We start from the raw sequence: 21,757 nt of genomic DNA, 5'->3' as shown, positions 1-21,757 counted from the left end.
GCCCCCAGGTACTGCTGCTGCTCCTGAAAGCGCTGACCCCTGGGGGCTGCCTTCTATCTATATAACAGCCGGGTTACGAGCCAGGTATATATGCTCTAGGACCTGCTCTAGGACTCGAGCGTTGCCATGAATGTTGGAAGCCAAACAGGGCTTGGACCAGTCCAGATGTTCTAGAGACCATCAACCCACTCAGGCTAGCACCTCAGCATCTGCTTCTCTCCTCCTCGCGCTCTCTCTCTCTCCTTTCAAAAGCACATGGCTGGCAGGGAAACGCTTGCCTGTTCCAGGCACTTCTGTGTACAGAGGCAGATGCATAGGTGCCCATGTGGAAAAGTGAGCAGAGCAAAGATCTGGGCATCCTGGGATGTGGATTCTGGCCACAGGTCTGCCACTTGCTGGCTGTTGGCCTCTGGGCAAATTCCTCATCTGTAAAATTAGGGGTTTATACTGGATGAGCTTGGGAAGTACCTCCCAGCATAATGCTCTGTGATCTATTTCACTCTCTGCAACTTCTTAAAATTTTGCTGGCAGGAAACTGAGCCTGACAAAAAATGGGAATTCTTCCAGAAAACTCTAACCAGCATCCTCAGGTTCCGCTCTAGGCCCCCAAAGCCGGGTGCATGCAAAGGGCAGGGACCCACTACAGCTCACAGCCTTCCCTATGGGACATCTTTCCTCGAAAATGCCACACCTGCATTGCCATCCTTTCTACATGCGTGACCTTGACCTGGGGACCCACAAGGATGCATCTAGACTGCAGGAACCTTCATGGGGGTCATGAAGGTCAGACGTCCCTCACTAGGAGGCCCCCAGGCCCATGAAGACACAGGGGACTTTTCTGGAAGCCACCCCTGGCTGGGGGGAGGCAGGAAGGCGGGGAACCGCAGTGACAGCAGACTAAGGATGCCCTTGAGAGGAGAGAGGATAATTCACGCCTGGTGTGACCTGAGGGTGGCAAGCCGCCATGCAGTCCTCTGGCCAGTACCCCTGCAAAGGAGTGAATTAAGGAGATGCTGACCCCCAGTGCTGCAATCGTTTGGATCAGCACAGCAGGCCGTGGCAAAGCCTGGGGGCTCCCAAAGAAGTGGGAAATTGGAAAGACAAATAAAGGTCAATGTAGCATCCCCTCTCTCTGAGATGGGATTTTCTATCCACCTGGGGAATCTGATGCTCTGCATTGTGTGTGCTTAATGGCCCTGGAGCTTACAGCGCATCCCAGGGATGGACCGTGCAGCAACCATTCCAGAATCCAATGTTCGCAGCCCGACCCCAGCACCCAGCAGACGTTACCGGCTGCAGAGGAACAAGAGCCCTAGGGAGCGTCCCCCCGTCCCATGCATTTTCGGGTCTGATGTGGGGCTCTTAGGAAGAGAACCTGGCACCGGCATGGGGGCTCTGATACCCAGAAACAGGAAGGCCCGAGCTGAGGCTGAGGATGGACTCCAGGAGGCTCGGCTGGGGACTTCCTTTGGCTTCAGGCCTTGCAAATACCCTTTAAAAACGTTTCCCCCTCCTGATACCAAAGGCTGTTTGTTTTCTCTTCTGGGTGAACGAGTCGTGATTTTCTCTTTCTTCCTCAGGCAGGGCTCAGCAATTACAGTATGTTCTCGAAGGAGGGGCAGATGGCCTGGGAGGGTGGAGCCCTGTTCTCTCCATGGCCTCCTCCTGCCTCCCCCATGGCCCAAACTCTGAAATTACCAACCAACATTTCAGGGAGAGCTGTGATTCCTGGCCAGCAGGTCAGGGACTCAGGGTAAGAAGACTGCTTTTCCTATAATCATCTTCTCTTCAGAAGTTCATGTTCACACCCACAGGTGGTGAGTTAACAACAAATGGCCTTTGAACTTGCAGAAAAAGGAATTCTCTCCCAAGAAGGGCTCACAGTCTTGCTACAAGGAACTCTCTAACTGCCACTAGAACCACAGAAGTCTCTCGGATGTCAGATCCAGATGAGATCAAAGCTGAGAACGACATAAAGGTTTCACCGTGCTTGAAAATTCAGATCAATTCATGGGCTGCCTGGCAAACAGTGTTGAGAAGGATTCTGAGGATGCATTTGGCTTCTGAGGGAGAGAAAGCTGAAGTTAACTGCTGATGCTCTGTTATTAAAAGAGGGGTGGCTCATGTGCCACGTGTTGGCCCTTCCTGGCTCTGCAACAGGATGGTGCCCAGGGCCAGGACCACTCTGGTTAGAATCCCATGCCTGGGGCTTGTGCGATAGAATAATAGCCCCAAAGATGTCCACATCCTAACCCCTAACCCTGTGAATATGTCACCTTACAAGCAAAAGGAACTTTGCAGATGGGATCAAGTTAAGGATCTTGAATTGAGGAGATTATTCTGGGCTACACAGGTGGTCCAGTGTGATCACAATGTCCTCATAAGAGGGAGGCAGAAGGTTCAGAGTGAGGGAGAGAAGTCAATGGGATGGCAGAAGCAGAAACTGGAGTGATGCACTTGGAAGAGGGAGGAAGAGGCCACAAGCCAAGGAAGGCAGGCAGCCTCTAGAAGCTGGAAAGGGCAAGGAAACGGATTCTCCCCCTAGAGCCTCCGGAAAGAACCAGCTCTGCCAACATTCTGACTTTAACCAAATGCAACTTATTTTGGCTTCTTGGCCTCCAGAATTGTAAGAGAATAAATTCAAGTTGTTTAAAGCCACCGAGTTTGTTGTAATTTGTTATAGCAGCAACAGGAAACTGATACAGCATGTTACTTATTCTCCATGTCTCAGACCCCTCTTTGGAAAAATGGGAATAATAATGGTACCCACCTCAGACGGAGCTGTTGGGACAATGAAATGCAATGTAATATATGTAAAGTGCTTAGAAAAGCATCTGGCACTCAGCAATTCTCAGTAAACATCCGCTATGATTATTCTCGTCCAACTGCTTTATTTTATAGAGGAGAACATTAAAGTCAAAGAATATGAGGTATGAAAGGTCCCAACAACACAACGAGGTCATTCCTGGTTGGTCTTAACTGAGTAGCTCTCTTAGAGGGGACATGGGGCCAGAGAAGATTCAACCCTTCTAGGTCATAGGAGGAGACAGGGTCCAGGACTGAAGCCCATTTAGCAGCTGTCTGATTTTCCACCATCCTCAGACAGATCTACAGTGTGTCAACTGCCCTCAAACAGTCGCCTTAGATAGAAGAAGCTAGGCTCCCTCCTCCCCCTCCAACCCAGCAATGGGCTCCGTTCCCCTGAGCTGCCTGCCAGCAGTGAACTTGGCACATGGTTTGCCCACTGGGAGCCATTTGTCAGTGTTATCACTTCTCACTGAGCCTTCCCCCAGCCATCCACCCACCCCTAAGCTCCTAACTCAAAGCCAGAATCTGTACCCCAAAATTCACCATTCAAACACCCCACTGCACCACCTCCTGGCAAGTTATCTGCTCCAGTCTCCCCACTTCACTGGGACGAACCCTACCTCTTTCTCCCCAGCCATCACCCGCTTCCGGGCATGAATCTCTCTGCCTGCTAGCCCAGCCTGGTTTTCATAATCCATCAGGATAAAATCTGCATTTCAAATAGTCTCGGGCCTCTTGCTGCATCTCCTTTCATCACACTCACCTGGACCATCCTAATTCTGACCAAATCTATCTCCTTCTCCACACCTGTCCCCCACAGCTGACCTTCTCCTGAGACACCTGTGCAGTTGGGTTTACTGGTTTCACTTTAAACTCATGGGCGCGGAGCTCCAGTGGGCACGCAGTCTTGTCAAGCAACCCCTCTTGGTGAGTCTTCCACTCCCGGAGTAGACTGTACCACCCCTCTGGTTCCAGGCTAGAGGCGGTGTACATGGGGCTGAGAACGTAGGTGCTAGGGTCAAGTCCCTGCTCTACCCCGTCCCAGCTGGGATCTCAGTCAAGTAACCGAAGCTCTCTGGGCTTCAGCTTCTCATCTCTTCTTCCAAAGGCTACGTCAATTAATGTAGAGATGTTAGGGCAGAGGCTGGCCCAGAGTAAGGCCTTCACAAATGCACAAATTATTATCCTCCTTTCAAAACTCTCCAGCATTTCAACCTCTCAGCTGATGACCTCCCCTCAAAAGATGGGAACTTCTCAAAAGGATAGACGCACCGCAATGTTCACTGCAGCACTATTTACAATAGCCAAGACATGGAAGCAGCCTAAATGTCCATCAACAGATCAATGGTTGAAGAAGATGTGGCATATATATACAATGGAATACTACTCAGCCATAAAAAATAAAATAATGCCATCTGCAGCAACATGGAGGGACCTAGAGATTATCATACTAAGTGAAGTAAATCAGAAAGAAAAAGACAAATACCATATGATATCACTTATATGTGGAATCTTAAAAAAATGATACAAATGAACTTGTTTACAAAACAGAAACAGATTCACAGACACAGAAAACAAACCTATGGTTACCAAAGGGGAAAGGTGGGGGGAGGGATAAATTAGGAGTTTGTGATGAACATATATACAATACTATATATAAAATAAACAACAAGGACCTACTGTATAGCCCAGGGAACTATATTCTATATCTTGTAATAACCTATAATGGAAAAACATCTGAAAAAGAATATATATATATATGTATAACTGAATCACTTTGCTGTACACCTGAAACTAACACAACATTGTAAATCAACTCTCCTTCAATTAAAAAAATTTTTTAAGAAAAACAAAAAAGGTTGGAACTTTCTTGTCCTCTAGCCACCAGATTCACAAATCCTCCAGCATCACCATCGACTTTCTCTCTCTTCCTGCTGACACGAAGGAATAGTACGCTCTTTTGCTGAAGGACGATCCCACCACTTTACCTGGGGATTCTATTCCTATTTGACTGTAACCGAGACTGCTGGGTAATCTAGTCTTTGATGGAGGCAGACCCCTGATAGCTGCCCCTTCCATCTTCTACGGTTAAGAGAAACTTAAATTTTCAGCTGACTACTTGGATACCAAGAAAAAATACTATACTTCCTAGTTTCCTTTGTAATTAGGCAGGGCCATGTGACCAAGTTCTGGCTAATGTGACATGAGCGCAAATGATGTGGGCAACCTCTGGGCTGTAACTGGCTCCTTTACTGTCCCTGCTTCCATCCTGATGCTTGGAATGTCGATCGAGTGATGGGTTAATCTGGATCCTGAGAACAAAGATGGCAGAACAAGAGAGTCAAGGAGCTGGCTCCTTAAACAATCTGTGCAACAGAACCATCATTCTAGCCTGAGAGCTTATTTTGGGGTATTTGAAAGGATCAAACCTTCCATCTTATTTAAGCTACTATCATTCAAAGTCTGACATATTCTAATTAATACTCTCAACTTCTCCTGGATTTCACTCATCTATTGGTCCTTTCTCCACCTTCAATCTCCCATTTTCTGTTGGATGGAGCATGCTGGCACCTGTACATGCTCCGGTATCTTCCATCTGCACAAGACTCATTCTTCCAGTCTTTTTTATCAATGGTTGCTCAGCAGTTAGTTGTGATTTTGGTGTGCTCGTGAGAGGAGGTGAGCTCAAGGTCCTATTACTCTGCCATCTTGTCTCCGCCTCAAGAGAAGACTCATTCTTGACTCTGCACCCCCTCCAACACCATGTCTTCAATCTCCTTCCAAGGAAACCTTCCTGAACTATATATCATCTATATAGTTTCCACTTCCCCTCATCCACCACGTCCAGCCAATCAACCCAACTTGGCTTGAGTCCCTACAGTCCCACTGAGATGACTCTTTCCAAGGATGCCCGTGACTTCCAAGTTATAGGCCGATGGGTGTCCTTCTGTTCTCATCTTACTTGACTTCGCCATGGCTCTAGACAGGGTGGAGGCACTCTCCCCTCTAGCCTCCAGAAGACCAAACTCTCTGGCTTTTCTTTCTGCCTCCTTCACGTGATTCTGTCCACGATGCTTTCTTTCTAACCAGCCTCGAAGTGTTGAGTGCCTCAGGGCTTAGCTGTCAGCCCTCTTCTGTACTGGCTCAACATTCTCTTCCTAGAAGACTCTACCCCATCACTCCCATTACTCCACAGATGCAGATAACTCACGTTTATACTTCAACGCAGGCTGCCTTGAGCACCACAGGCAGTGACCATACTGCATACAGGACAGCTCCACTGGAATGTTTCAGATAGAGCGCATCCAAAACGATCTCAGTGTAAATGCTATCTCCTGAGACAGGCTATTATGGGCTGAATTTTGTCCCTCCCCCCCAATAAATTCATATGTTGAAACCCTAACACCCTGTACCTAAGAATGTGACTGTACTGGGAGATAGGGTCATTAAAGACAAGTTAAAATGAGGTCCTAAGGGGTGGGCCCTCAACCAATATGACTGGTATCCTTATAAGAGGAAATTTATAGACATCAGACAAGCATGCACACAGAGGGAAGGCCAGGTGAAGACAGAGGGAAGGCCAGGTGAAGGCACAGGGAGAAAATGACCACCTGTAAGCCAAGGAGAAAAGGCTCAGAAGAAACCAACCCAGCTGACACCTTGATCTTGGACTTCCAGCCCCAAGAACTGAGAGAAAATTAATTTCTGTTGTTTAAACCACATGGTCTGTGCCATTTTGTTATGACAGTCCTAGCAAACTCACATGGAGGCGTTCCCTGGGCACCCAGCCTAAGAAGCCACTAGAACTTTCTACCATATCATTTTACTCTAATTATGTCCACAGGTATCACTCTGATCACTTCCCTGTTTGCGTATTTATTCTCTCTCTCCTCATTAAACTGTAACTCTGTAAGAGCAGGGCTCTGGTCACCACTGACTTGCATTGCCTACTACACTGCACAGCACACGGAAGCCCCTTAATAAATATCTACTGGATGAATGAATACATGACTTCACACTCTCATTTATTCTAAATAAAGCTGAAGAAGGAAGAGGAAGGGAGGAAGTGAAGGGGAGGCACCAGGAGAGTAAAAATAAGCTGGGTATCTTCCAAATCACTGAAGAATAAAAGAGGCAAATATAGGAAAAGAACTGAAGGGGAACAGTGAGGATGGATTCTTAAAAATGGAAAGCAAACAAATGAAATTTAAAAATACAAGAACTAAGTATATTGGTTATCAAATGAATGCACATAGGCTTAACACCTCTGTTATAACAAAAAGCTTCTCACATAGAGACACGAAACAAAATCTTAAGATAAACTGCATAAAAGAGATGTACCTAAAATAAAATCATATGAAAAGATTAAGAGGGATGAGCAAAGACATATAAGGAAAATGCAAACAAGCAAAGAGTCAGGGCTGGCAACAGTAATGTAGTAGAGGGTGGCATTCAAGGCAAAGCGCATCAGAGATAAGATAGGGTATAACCCACTGTCAATACGTAAGTCCAATGAACCCTTAGGTACCCAACATAAAATATATATTTTTAAATATGTATATATTTAAAATATTATAAGTATAGGTTAAACTATAGGAAATTGCCAATATTTAATTGTCCTAACCTATTAAAACCAGAAATTTCACATAATACAAGAAGAAATAAAACACAATCACAGTAGAAGAAGTTAACATATCTCTACCAACTTTGATCAAGTGAATAGAAATAAGTAAGAACAGATTTTAAAAACATGATTAATAGACTAATTATATATTAATTCTGTACTGTAAACAGATATTCTTTTAAATGCCCACATAATAGTAATGAAAATTGATCACATCGTATACCACACACAAAAAAAAAGTTGAAAAATTTCAAAATTGGGAATAATATTGGTCACACATTCTATCTAAAATGCAATAAAGTTAAATATTAACAAAATATGAACAAACAAAAAGGCAAACAAATTGAAATTTAAGAAACAAAGTCTTTTCAAATTCTTAATCTTTAAAGTCTTAAAGATTAACTCATTGGTAAAAGTAATCTTTGAGTAAAAGTATAATTCAAAACAGTAACCACAGATATTTAGAACATACGAGTAGAAAAAATATTACATATAAAAACTTTTAGGATTCACTTATAAAAGAATCTACCCTTACAGAAGAACTTACAGCTTTAAGTTCTCTTAGATTTAAGGGGAAACAATAAAATTTAAAGGACTAGGAAGTCACCTCTAATATGTGCAATAACTTCTTCCATGAAACAACTAATTAAATCTCCAGCAACCCCAGTCAGAAGCGGAGAGGGCACAAGTGTCCGGTGATATAAAAGAAAAAAGGTATATAACTGCTGATCCAGAAGAGCTATTTTTAACTAATAAAAGCCTGGTCTGCAGCTCTATGCCAATCAACTTAACAAAATCAGAATGATTTTCCTTGAAAGTATAAATTGCCAATAGTAATTCAGAACAAGTAGAAAAACTAAGAGTTGCAATAATCATGAAAGAAAATAAAAATATTGTTTAAAACATATATAGATGTTTAAACCACATGGTAGAGAGGGTGTGGAGAAAAGGGAACCCTCTTGCACTGTTGGTGGGAATGTAAATTGATACAGCCACTATGGAGAACAGTTTGGACGTTCCTTAAAAAACTAAAAATAGAATTACCATATGATCCAGCAATCCCACTACTGGGCATATACCCAGAGAAAACCGTAATTCAAAAAGACACATGCACCCCAATGTTCATTGCAGCACTATTTACAATAGCCAGGTCATGGAAGCAACCTAAATGCCCATCGACAGACGAATGGATAAAGAAGTTGTGGTACATATATACAATGGAATATTACTCAGCCATAAAAAGAAACGAAATTGAGTCATTTGTTGAGACGTGGATGGATCTAGAGACTGTCATACAGAGTAAAGTAAGTCAGAAAGAGAAAAACAAATATCGTATATTAATGCATGTATGCGGAACCTAGAAAAATGGTACAGATGAACCGGTTTGCAGGGCAGAAGTTGAGACACAGATGTAGAGAACAAACGTACGGACACCAAAGGGGGAAAACCGCAGTGAGGTGGGGATGGTGGTATGCTGAATTGGGCGATTGGGATTGACATGTATACACTGATGTGTATAAAATTGATGACTGATTAAAAAAAAACATATATAGATTTAATTAAAATTTGTATTTATTAAATGCAAGTATATGTGTGTGTATATTTTTTTAAGGTTCTTGCCCAGGGTAATTTCACAGGTAAGCTCCTTCAAACTTACCCAGAACAGAATGTATAGGGGAGGTGGGGGGGAGGAGGAAGGATGGAAAGAAAAAGTCCCAACTCATAGCTAGAATAACCTTGATCTCAAACCTGAACAAAGATACCTCTGAAAAATAATGACAGTTTAACTCATGAAATTAGATGCATATACTCTAAATAAACTATTAGAAACCAGAATCCATAAACAACAAGGACCTACTGTATAGCACAGGGAACTACATTCACTATCTTATAATAACCTATAATGAAAAAGAAGAAAAAGAATATATGTATGTGTGTGTATATATATATATATAAATAACCGAATCACTTTGCTGTACATCTGAAACATTGTAAATCAACTATACTTCAATAAAAAATAAAAATAAATTTTAAAATATTAAAAAAGGAAACTAGAATCCAGCATTATTTTAAACGGATAACATACTTTTGACGAAATTGGTTTTATATGCTAAGAACGAAGAATATATCAACAATATATCATCATATTAACAAATTAGAGAAAAATACAAGTAATTATTTAAATAAATGCCCCCAAAAGGCAACAGGTAAAATTCAACATCCATTCTTCATTTTAAAATCAATCTTAATGAAAGGAAATTAAGATGTACCTCTTTTCATGATAAAAATATAATAATAACAAAAACACCTGTTATATATACGTTTACTATTTGAAATGTTCTATGTTAAATGTTTTACAATATTTTTTAAAAATCTTCAGTTGAGCTCAATTACAAACCAACAGCCACCATCAAGCAGAAATTAACCATGAGCAGAGCCATTTCCACTCAAGTTAGAAGTGAAACACTGACGCCAACCATCCGTGTCATCATTTAGTCTTATTTTGCTAGCCAGTGCAATAACACAAGAAATAGAAATGAAAGGTAAGAATATTTAAAAGAGAGAGTCAAAAAACCAGATGATATGAATATAGATCTAGAAAATCCAAGAAAATCAATTGGGAAAAAACCTCACTGAAACTAATAAGAAATTTCAGTAAGGTTGACAATTACAGAATAAATGTATGGTATTTATTCTGTAATTTATACCAGCAATAATTAGTTGGGGAGGGTCAGGGAGAAAAAGAGAGAAGAGAAGGAGAGAAGAAAAAGTAATCCAGGACTTCCCTGGTGGTGCAGTGGTTAAGAATCCACCTGCCAATGCAGGGGACACGGGTTCAAGCCCTGGTCCGGGAAGATCCCATGTGCTGCGGAGCAACTAAGCCCACATGCCACAACTACTGAGCCTGTGCTCTAGAGCCCACGAGCCACAACTACTGAGCCCGCGTGCCACAACTACTGAAGTCTGTGCACCTAGAGCCCGTGCTACGCAACAAGAGAAGACACGGCAATGAGAAGCCCGCACACCGCAATGAAGAGTAGCCCCCGCTCACCGCAACTAGAGAAAGCCTGTGCATAGCAATGAAGACCCAACACAGCCAAAAAAAAAGTAATCCTATTCACAATTATGGAAAATTATATAAAATACGTAGTCTTTTAAAAGAAGTATGGGGAATGCAGATGAATAAAACTTAATGTTTCCTGAAGGACATAAAATGCTCGTTCTTGGACAGGAATTCTTGGTATTATAATATAAATTAATCTTTAAAAATCTATTATAAAAATACAGTCAAAAATAAAAACTAGCTCTATTGTATTTATATTTTGACAAAATAATTTTAACGTTTATACATAAGAATAAATATAAAACTGCAAGAATAATTAGTCTCCTGTACTCCTCATGGATTGTGTAAATGAGTGTTACGAACTGGAAGGAAATTTGGCATTTTAGAATAAAAGTCTTTAAAAACCTACACAGCCTTTGACTCAGCAATGCCACTTTTAGCAATTTATCCTAAGAACATAATTGGAAAGTTACACAAAAATTGTTGTCAAAGTTATTCACTGCAGCATTATTCGTAATAGTGAAAAACAAGAGTCCTATCTTCTAAGGTCAACACCGGGGTACGAGGTGGATAAATGATGCTGCAGCCCTATGCAAAGGGCCTACGCAGCTACAAAAGGAGATTTCATAACTGGCTGGGTATTTGGTGATACTAAGGAAGTCCTGCTAATTTCTTTAAGTGAGGTAATGGTACTGCAGATGTGTGTGTGTTTTCAGAGTCTTTTTCTTCTAGAGACAGTCTTAAATATTCACAGATGAAATAATGTTATATGTGGAATTTGCTTCATAATAATCTGAATAACAGTGGTTTCGTGTGTGTAAGTGTGTGTGTGTGTGTGTGTGTGTTGGGGTGGTGGGTAGTGGAGAAGCCATGGATGAATGGGATTGGCAGTGAGTTGACAATTTTTAGAGCTGGGTGATGGCACATGGGGGTATATACTGTTCTCTGCATAGTCAGGCTTCTGTATCTACAGGTTCTGCATGTGTTGATTCATCGACCGTGGATTGAAAGAATTTTTTTTAGTTTCCAGAAAGCAAAACTTGAATTTGCCATGTGCAGGCGACTATTTATATAGCATTTACATTTTATTAGGTATTATAAGTAATGTAGAGATGATTTAAAGTGTACAAGAGGGGACTTCCCTGGTGGCGCGGTGGTTAAGAATCCACCTGCCAATGCAGGGGACACAGGTTCAAGCCCTGGTCCGGGAAGATCCCACGTGCCACGGTGCCATTAAGCCCGTGCGCCACAACTACTGAGCCTGCGCTCTAGAGCTTGCGAGCCGCAACTACTGAGCCCGCGTGCCACAACCACTGAAGCCTGCGCGCCTAGAGCCTGTGCTCCGCAACAAGAGGAGCCACCACAGTGAGAGGCCCGCGCACCGCGATGAAGAGCAGCCCCCGCTCGCCGCAACTAGAGGAAACCCGTGTACAACAATGAAGACCCGTCGCAGCCAAAAATAAAATAAATAAATAAATAAATAAAAATACTTTAAAAAAAATGAAGTGTACAAGAGGATGTGCATAGGTTACATGCAAAGAGTACGCTATTTTATAAAAGGGATTTTGGTCTCTGTAGGGGTCCTAGAACCCACCACCAGTGGCTATGAGGGATGGCTCTGCATTTACACACGTTTGATATTTTCCACAGCGAAAGAAAAGCTGTTAACAATGATGCTCTATATGTGTACTTATTAATACGTAAAGATGTTTATGATATATGGTGAAGTAAAAAGAACAGGTTTTAAAGCACTCCGTAGAGTTTCATTTTAAAAATTCAGATATATATGCAAATAAAGACCAAAATGTAAACCACTAACTATGAGTAACATTATTTTTCCTTTTATTCACTGCATTTTCACATTTTCCTGTAATGAAAATGTTTTACTCCAGTAATAGAAACTATTAAAGTAAAAGAAAAGGGGAAAAATTCAATAGAAGCCATATCCATCAAGAGAACAGGATAGTCATGTCTGGTAGCTGAGATGGTTCCTTTCTCGTATCAATAAACGTTAAGCCAAAATATTTATATTAGGCATTCAGGATATCATCTCTTCTTTTCCATCATTCGAATAAACACTTTGAAATTCTTTCTCTTGAATCCTGCTTCCAACGTAGGTGCCGTGCTCTACATCTGAAAGGTTCCCAATTCATGTCATTTAAGTAAACGAATTATAAAATTCTGGATACAATATCCTGAGGTCCTATGGGATTTGAATGGACATTTCACCTAATGAAAGAGCCTGTTCCTAGACTGGATTCTGGTTCCTTTGAAGGGAAACTGATGTTAGTCCTCATTTTCATGGAAGAAAATCCTTCTCTGCCTCACCAGTGATATTTCTTTCCCATTGACAGATATGATTTTCCTTGGATACATTCTAGCAACATCCAGACACATGACTTTGAGACTTTGATGATGGGAGTGCTAACTAGAGGTACAAGCCAAAAGCTATCGAGGAGTGGGAGGGGATAATCTGGATGTGGACAAAGGGAGGAGGTGTATCCTAGAGGGCTTCCCAGAGGAAGTGACATTTCAAGTAAGGCTTAGGGGATGACAAGGATTCCACAGGTGGATAAGTGGGAGAAGGGACTTCCTAGCACAGAGAATAGCAAAAACAAAGGCACAGATGTGTGTAAGCTCAGGACGCAGGGATGTGTGACCTTTTGTACCCGTTCCTGAATCTTCAGTAGAAAAGGATGAACACATGTGCCCTTGTCCCCTTGTCTGTGGGGTGGGCAGGTGGTGAGGGGCGTGGTGGGAGGTGACCTCCCTTGTTTGAGGCACATTTGTTCCCGCTGAGGCCGTGTGTGGCACAGCTCAAGTTCAAGGATGCATCTCCCACCTGGGACCTCACCTCAACCTGACAGAGAGATACACACACGGTCGCGGTGCACCACCCGCCCTCTCACTCTGACTGTTGTCACTGCAGCCGCTAGCTTCCACAAAGTGCCAAAGGGCCACTTCCCAGCCACCCTCATCTCCATCTTGGCCACAATTTTTTTTAACAGTAAAGACAGACCCACGCAAGCCTGGGCACGTGGGCTGCACGCACCCCGCAAAGGAAAGGGAGCTTCCTGGCCCATCGGCGCATTGCTCCGATAAGCTCTCATTAAATGTGTATTTATCAAACTGAATTAATTCCCCAACGAAAGGCCCCTGAGCTGCCAGTTGGACTTATTTTTTAAAAGGCGTCCACATCATTATTTCAAACAAAGAAATGATCCCCCTCTCTCCCTAAGATACACGCTTTCCCAACTGCAAGGGAAGAACTGCTCTTCTCAGGGCATAGAGGGTGGTGGGGTACGTGAAGCACCACATCCTTATCCCCCCGGAGCGTCATTTGCAAGGCGGAAGGGAAGGGAGAAAACGACAGCAACTCATGCACACATCACGCTCTGCCTCCCAGCCTCAGGGCGAGGAGTCCAGCCCATCTGTCTGACACACCAAACGGGATGTGCAAACCGCATCCCAGCTCAGACTTCCAGCAACGCATCCGAAGCTCCTCCGATCAAACTGTAATGAGCAGATGCCCCAACCGCAGTGCCTCATCTGTGAAGATTTACTGCTAAGGTGCCTGTATGTATGTGAGTGTGTGTGTATCAGTGAAACCTGAAACTTGCGGAATACTTTCCAGGATATTTTTTCCTTGCCAATTTCATGTCATCAAAATGCCACATGTGTTTGCAGAACGGCACCAAGTTCGGTGTCCTGAGCTGAGTGGCAGGCCATCGGGCCAGGAGGGTCTTCCTGAGGTAGCATCTGCTCAGAGCCACGCCAACTCCGGTTAGGAGAAACAGGGGTGGAGGAGTGGGACGGAGCCCCAGATGAGGAGGACCAGGGCTGAACATATCACTAAACTTCTGAGGTCTCAGTTTCCTCCCTTGAAGGATGGAGGTGATATTCTATCTCAGGACCACTGTCGAGTTTAAATGGGACCATGGCAGTGAAAATGTAAAGTGCTATAGAAGTATAATACTGCATTAATGGAGTCATTAAGAAAAACAGAATGAATTCCAAGGGATGTCAATTATTTTACTATAGAGAGATTTGTTAAAGTGAGCACAGAACCAGAAGCCACTCCTCAATGAGGAAGTCCTTTCTGAGCCTGTAAGAAGAAGGAAGAAATCATACCCAAAAGGCAGGGCAAACACTGGGAGTTATCCACTCAAGAGTCAATTTGTCTCTCTTCTTCCTTGTAACAAAATACACATTATTTAGGGCAGCAATATGTCCAGCTAAATAAAGATCACTGGCATTGCCCTTTCCCATTCCTGGAATGTAAATATAAAGCCTGGAGCTATGGCAGCCATCTTGCAGTCACAAGGTCATAAGCACAAGGTGAAGAGAAAAGGTGGGAAGGAAAATATGGGAAAAGTCTGGTTCTCAGGAGGCACTGCTGAGCAGCTGAACCTACTCCAGAAATGGCCTACCTTTGGACTTCTGACTAGGGAAGAAAATCAGCCTTTATTTGTTTCAGCCACAGTTGGTCAGTTTTCCATTACCTGAAGTTGAACGTAATCCCAAACGATACAAATCACTTCTCCCACTCTTTACACTAGGTAAGGGTGTGTGTGTGTGTGTGTGCACGTGTGTGTGTTGTTTTGAGGTGATGATATGGGAGTCACAGTTTTCTAATGGAAGATTTTCTGTGCAGAAGTACAAGAATTTCTGAGTGAGGAAAGCTTAGGAGAACTAAAGAGGAAGTGGGGAACAACTGCCCACCAAAAAACCCATCAAGCCTAAAGTACAAACTTCACATAAAGCTCAGGCTAAAGAATTCTATAGATTATTTTCCACTATGCTTCCCTAAGAGCAATAGAAATATAAGTCTTCCCACAGTGAAGGACAAAATTGGAAATTCCTTATTAGCCACTAGAGTTTTATACTATTGAAATCCAAAACTGCACCCTACTGCTGTTATATGCCCCTCCCCTATTCCAACAGAGTATAGGTGTTGAGTACCTGCATTATTAACATGGTATTTTTGCATGCAATGAATAGTTTGAGTTCTCCAAGCATGGTGCTAGGGTTATGTGCTTTGTGCAGTACCTGCTGACACCATTTGAAAGTGACTAGCTTGTTTTCCTTAATTCAGATTCCAAAGAACAGAAAAAAAAGCACACGCCTGCGTTTATCCAGCATGAGGCTTCAGACCTACTTAATTTTAATTCTGTAGCAGGCAAACAAGTGGCTAAGCTGTAACCGGGGCAGAATGGAGAAGCAGAAAGAAAAACAGACCTTGAATCAGAGGACCTGAGTTCAAGTTTGGGTTTTAATACCTATAGGCATCATCACACGATGATGGACACATTAATTAAACCTTCTGAATCTCCGGACAGAATCACCTGTTAAATGAAAAGAATTATTTCTTCCTCAAAAGACCCATGGGATGATGAACTGATATATGTATACATAAACCTATATATACATACATATATATTTGCTTTTGTAGAGCGCTATCTGAATGCAATGAATTTTTATTACATATATTGTCTAAAAGGACAGTAAGTGACAGTTAATTTTTTTTTTTTAATGGCATGTGGGATCTTAGTTCCCTTACCAGGGATGGAACCCACACTCCCTGCATTGGAAACGCGAAGTCTTAATCACTGGACCACCAGGGAAGTCCCATAATGGTTAATATTTTTGTGGGGACACCTTACAGAGTTCAATACCCCTGAGAAGTAGAAAGTTTTATCAGATGAAAAATCTGAAGATTTGGTTGGGAAAAACACCCAAGATCTTCTGCTTCAAGTTCAATGATTTTTGCACTCCACTAGATCAATTAAACTGTCCTGGAACAAATCATATACAAACAGCAGGACTGCTTTTTAATGAAAAGCTGTGTTGAGCTCTCCACTCTACAAACCTGAATGTGGAATGTGGCTTTGGGGGAAATCAGAGAGAATGCTGTCATCTAAACTCCAGTTTGCAGACTCGGAGTCTGAGCGAGGCGCCACCTCCTTGCACCTGGGGCTTGTCAGGTGTCCCCTCTGCTTGGGGGGCGGTTGGGGAGATGCCCACCCATTTATGTCTTTAGGTTACAATGGTGAATATGCGGTGTGATAGGAAATAAACAAGAATATGTTTAGTCCAAACCATTTGCCCTCCTGTCCTTTCCTCCCTTCTACTTTCTACCTCAATGAGCCAAGAGAATTCCAAAGAACAAGACAGTGTAAGTTGATTTACAGTCATGACGGGGGAGCCCTGCAGAGGCCAGTGGGCTGAGTTTGGGGGAGTTTTGTGAGAAAGGAGAGTGTTTGGGGAAGTAGCTTCTGACAATACATAAGGCATTGAGAGTGAGAAAGATGAAAAAAAGTTTCTAAATTTTAAAAATTTTTAAATTATTTTAATTTCTAAAATTTGTTGTACACCACAAACGTTTCATAGATTCCCTTTGTTTTTTTCTTCCAAAATACCAGGTAAAGATTCAAATTGCTTTTTAATTATGTTTGGGTATTGACTGTTGCTTCTTCGAATATAACACCATGCCAAGCCAGCTGGCCGGTCACCCTGGCTTTTTATGAGTTATATTTTGAGGATGTCCTGGGATCAGAGACTTCAGCGAAGTTTTAAAGCATTTTTTAGTCATGCTTGGTTGTTTCAAAAAGAAATAATCACCCTATATCTATTAAAGAAATTGAATTTTTAGTTTAAAGTCTTTCTGTAAAAAATAAATAAAACTCCAGGCTCAGATGACCTCACAAGTGAATTCTAAAAAAATTCTTCCACAAAATTCAAGGAGGGTAAACTTCCTAATACATTCTATGAGATGAGAATTAACACTGATACCAAACCAAAATGACAAGAAAATAAAACTACAGATCAATATCTTTCACGAACAATGATACAAAAGGTTCTTAACCAAATTTTAGCAAATCAAATCCAGTAATATATAAAAATGATAAGAAATCATGACCAAGTAGGATTTATGCCAGGAATGCAAGGTTTTTTGAACATCTGAAAAACCATCAATGTAATTCACCATATTAACAGACTAAAGAGAAAAGCTGTATGATCTTCTCAACAGATACAGAAAAAGATAAAGAAATAAACACAATCCAGTATCCATTCCTGATAAAACCTCTCCACAACCTAGCAACAAAAGGAAACTTTCTCAACTTGATAAAGGGCATCTCTGAAAAATGCAGCATGCACATCACATTGGAAAAGGCTGAATGTTTTCTCCTTACGACCAGGAACAAAGTTTCACCACTTTGATTCAAAATTGTGAAGGAGGTCCTAGCCAGTGCAATAAGGCAAGAAAAGAAATAAAATGCATCCAGTAAAAAAGGAAGAAGTAAAACTACCTTTATTGCAGATCATATAATTGCCTATGTAGAAAATCCTAAAAGACTCTATGAAAAAGCTAATAAAACTAACAGGGGAATTTGCAAGTCTGCAGGATACAAGGTCATTATATAAAAATCAATTGTATTTTATAATAGCCACAAATAATCAAAAATTGAAATGGTGAGCTATTTTAGAATGTGAGTATAAATGTGAATGCAGACACCACTATCAGTATGGTGTTCCCTTCAGGCATTCGCCTTGAACAAATCCTGGCATTCAAGGCCTCCACATTCTGTTTCCAACACCCTTCTCTAACCTGCTCTCTTACTATTCATTCCCCCACCCCACCATGAGCATGGCAGGCCTAATCTCTGTCCTATGAAGCCCACTCTTTTCACCCTGATGGTTTTCCTTAATCCACCCCATTCCTACTGTGGCCAATCCCTCCCCAGACTTCCGACCATCCAAGTCTTATCTACCTTTCAAGGACATATTCAATATCCAACACCTTCATGCTGCCTCTTAGACCATTTCAGTCGTTGGTACAGTGCCTGGTATGCAGTAGGTACGCACCAAAGCCTAACAGAATGAATGAACTCGTAGCCTGCTCCTGTTTCTATGAACACCCATACCCGACTCACGTGTACCCCTCGACTCACACTGCTTCATATGCTGTATTTCAATCTCTCGCTCCACAGGCCTAAGGGCAGCACCTTACTCCTAAGGATGGTAAGTGAACATTTCTTTAATCATAGTTTTGTGCAGATTTTTCATTCTTGTACTGCTATGTAACTCTTCTTTGGTACACATCTTATTTACTCAGACTGTAAATTCTCCCTGGGCGCAGAACCCCACCATTTGATCCACAATGCCTGGACTCGGGTCAGGACTCAATTAATAATACGAATAAGTAGATTAATGAATCTCGATATACTTGGAATACATTTCCATTACAGCAATCATATATCCCAGAGGAAGTTTTGAAAAAAAGAGCTGCAAGGTGCTTGAGCAAACCTTTATGCAGCAACAACATAAAGAGAAATGCTACCAAGGCTGGTTTCTTCAGTGGCTCCTATTTAAGAATGTTTATATAGGTAGGAGAACGTCTCGCTCCTTCTTAGAGAACAAGGCTCAGTATGTTCACCCAGCCCTTCTGACTCACGTGAGTCCACAGGCCGGAGGCTGCGGGCCAGCCTCAGCCAAACCTTCCCGGCTCTGAAGGTCACCGTGAGCTTCCTTTACAGGAAAATCTAAGGAGCCAGGTGTTTGCCCAGCAGCCCTGAGAGCATGCGGCTGCTCATGAAAGCTGAAAATACAGGTCACTGCCCTAGCCCTGTCTCTTTCTCTCGGTTCTCTGCTGTTCTTGGTCTCCATGACTTTAGGGCTATGAATGAAAACTACTACGAGGGTTGGAAACAATGCTCGCCCGGGAGGGCTGGGGGAGCCTGTCTTTACGAGCTCTTGGAACCACTCCTGGCACTGCACGGTCACATCCAAGCTGTGTGACCTTGAGCAAGTCGGTCAGCCTTTCTGAACTTCAATCCTGTCATCTGCAAGTGACAATAAGCATATTACTGACTTCAAAGGATCCCTATCCTGTTGCCTCTTAGGAAAGTGGGTTCACAGGGCCCAAAGGAAACCACAGAGTTGCCTGTCCCAAAAGCCATGGAAGAAAAAGTCTAAGATTATTATGCGACACTGATCCACAATAAATAATACCAGTGCTCACAATTTATTGCTCACCAACCATGTTCCTGGACTGTGCAAGTGGCCTTATATTCATTGCCTCTTGTCTCCACAAGGATCGTACCAGTGGATAGTCTCATGGAGAGAAAAGCAAATAAAGGTCCAGAGAAGTTAAGCAACATCTCTGTTCAAGGTCGCACAGCTCACCCACCCTTCCCACTACAGAGGTGCTTCTCTGGTTGCCCTGGCGCCGAGACCGTGGCCGGGTTGAGTCCTGCTGCCCCTGACCTCACAACCACGTCCTTTCCAAAGGGTTACAGGATATGTCTTTGCAGCTGCACCAGAAGGAGGAGTCAAGTTGGGGACCCAAACTGCTCACTCAAGGAAGGATGCCCACAGCAAGCCTCAGACTTCGCTGCTTTAGCTTCTTTCCATGGAAGACACAGGGCTGCCCCTCTGCCATGGGGATGCCCTACCACCTCCCTGTAAAACGACCCCAAACTGTGCCCCAGCATCCCCCATCCTGAAGCCACTTGGCCAGCAGTGTCTTCTTCACTGCCCCGGCCCCCCAGCTCCACCTGCCTGCCCTGCCCGGCCTCCTCTGAGGCCCCGTTTCCTTTAATCTAATTCTTATGGGGAAAGAAATGCCATATTTATTAAAGTGCAGGCTTATCTATTTCATCACAGATCTAAGCTGCAGTGATAAATCCCTAAGCTAAACACACACAAAGGGAAATACAAAGCTTGAATGCAGATCAGAATTGAGAAGCAAGGAAGGGGTAAGTGTGAACTTTGGCCCCGCTGCCGGCTGTCTCCCTCTCCTACTCAGGGGTCTTCATCCAGAAGACACTGTTCCTGCCTCCTTGCAGGGGTAGGTGGTTGGGCTGAGGCAATGGCCACATCGACGTACTTTCTAGATAGTTCTGGCAAAGTCTCCACAAATGTTCTATTTAGGAAAAATTGGCTTTGTTGCATCTTGTAAAACTCGTGAATCATCTCAATTGATTGCTGTCTCTTCATTCAGCAGGCACAGGCTAGGATGCAGGGTGCAGGAGAGCCCAGAGTTCCCGGCAGTGAAGGTGCGGGGACCCAAAGGTGACTAGGACACTGCTTCGGATTGCAGGGAGCTCACACAGCCGGGGACACAGAGTCGGAGACTCGCCACAGAGGTTTCCCAAAATGTGTTGGCTTTGCTATCGGGGTAAAGTTCTGTGCCCTCCCTACCAGAATCCAAAGTAGGGAAACACAACTCCTTCAGCACTTTGAGACACTTCTGCAGGGGCGCCCCGGTGGCCTCACCTGTCCTGTGCATTTACAGTCCACTTATGGAAGCAACTAATTGATGTTACTGTGTAAAGTATGGATGGCAGCCACAGTGAGTCACCACTCAAAATGGCTTTTTATATGGAGGGTTTGTGGTCGAAGGCATCACACAGCCCCAGCCGCTTTCCAGGCCACGCAATGACACTGATCGCTAATGGTCCCCCACGAGCCATTCTTCTCTAGCAAAAGAATTCCCATATTTTAACTGGTCACCTGGTCACCCAAAATAAAGACTACACTGGCTAACGTGATATAAGTGGGAATGGTATGGCAACTTCAAACAAGTATTCTTAAAGAAATGCAGTATAATCTTCTTGGCCTTTACTTCCTCCTGATGCCTGGAATGCAGGCGTGACGGCATAAGCTGGAGCAGCCATCTTGGGCTACGACGTGGAAGCCACATGCTTAGGAAGCCAGAGCAACCAGATATAAGAAGCTCCCTTTACTATAGAGTCAGACCATGCCTGGACTGACTTCTTTTACAGGAGAAAGAGAAACTTCTCTTTTGTATCAGCAACTGTTATTTTAGGTATTCTGTCATTTGCAGATATATACTTAACAGTTGCTGCCTCCTGTCTGATGCATTAAGTAAGAGCATTCATTCTGTCATTCATTTATTCAAGATATAGTTATTGAATGACTACTAAGGGCCAAGATATGTGCACCATGAATGCAGTAAGCAAAGCGGACATGTTCCTGTCCCTGAGGCACTTAGAGTCTAATGGGTCATTACTGACTCTGCTTAGTTATGGTGAGATAAATCTATGGCTAAATTCAGGTCTAGATCCCTGGGAGAAGAAAGTCTGTACATGCATGTATATGTACCCTATGGTGTGTGCGTGTGTGTGTGTGTGTCTGTGTGTGTGTGTGTGTGTGTGTGTGTGTGTGTGTGTGTGTGTGGAGAGAGAGCAAGCCAGATTCTTTGACTTCCCTTATAATTGCTGCAGCAACAGCCACTG

General features: G+C 43.0%; 1 protein-coding gene across 4 annotated transcripts in view; it reads right to left on the bottom strand.

Annotated features, from left to right (window-relative positions):
- The window catches only part of SHISA6 (shisa family member 6), a 263,403-nt gene that overhangs the window by 204,033 nt on the left and 37,613 nt on the right, over positions 1–21,757 (bottom strand). The window lies entirely within an intron of this gene.

This window comes from Balaenoptera physalus (assembly GCF_965194825.1).
Source record: "Balaenoptera physalus genome assembly, chromosome: 20".
Classification (NCBI taxonomy): domain Eukaryota; kingdom Metazoa; phylum Chordata; class Mammalia; order Artiodactyla; family Balaenopteridae; genus Balaenoptera; species Balaenoptera physalus.
Note: the sequence above shows the minus strand (reverse complement) of the source record. Positions and strands in the feature narration are given on the sequence as shown.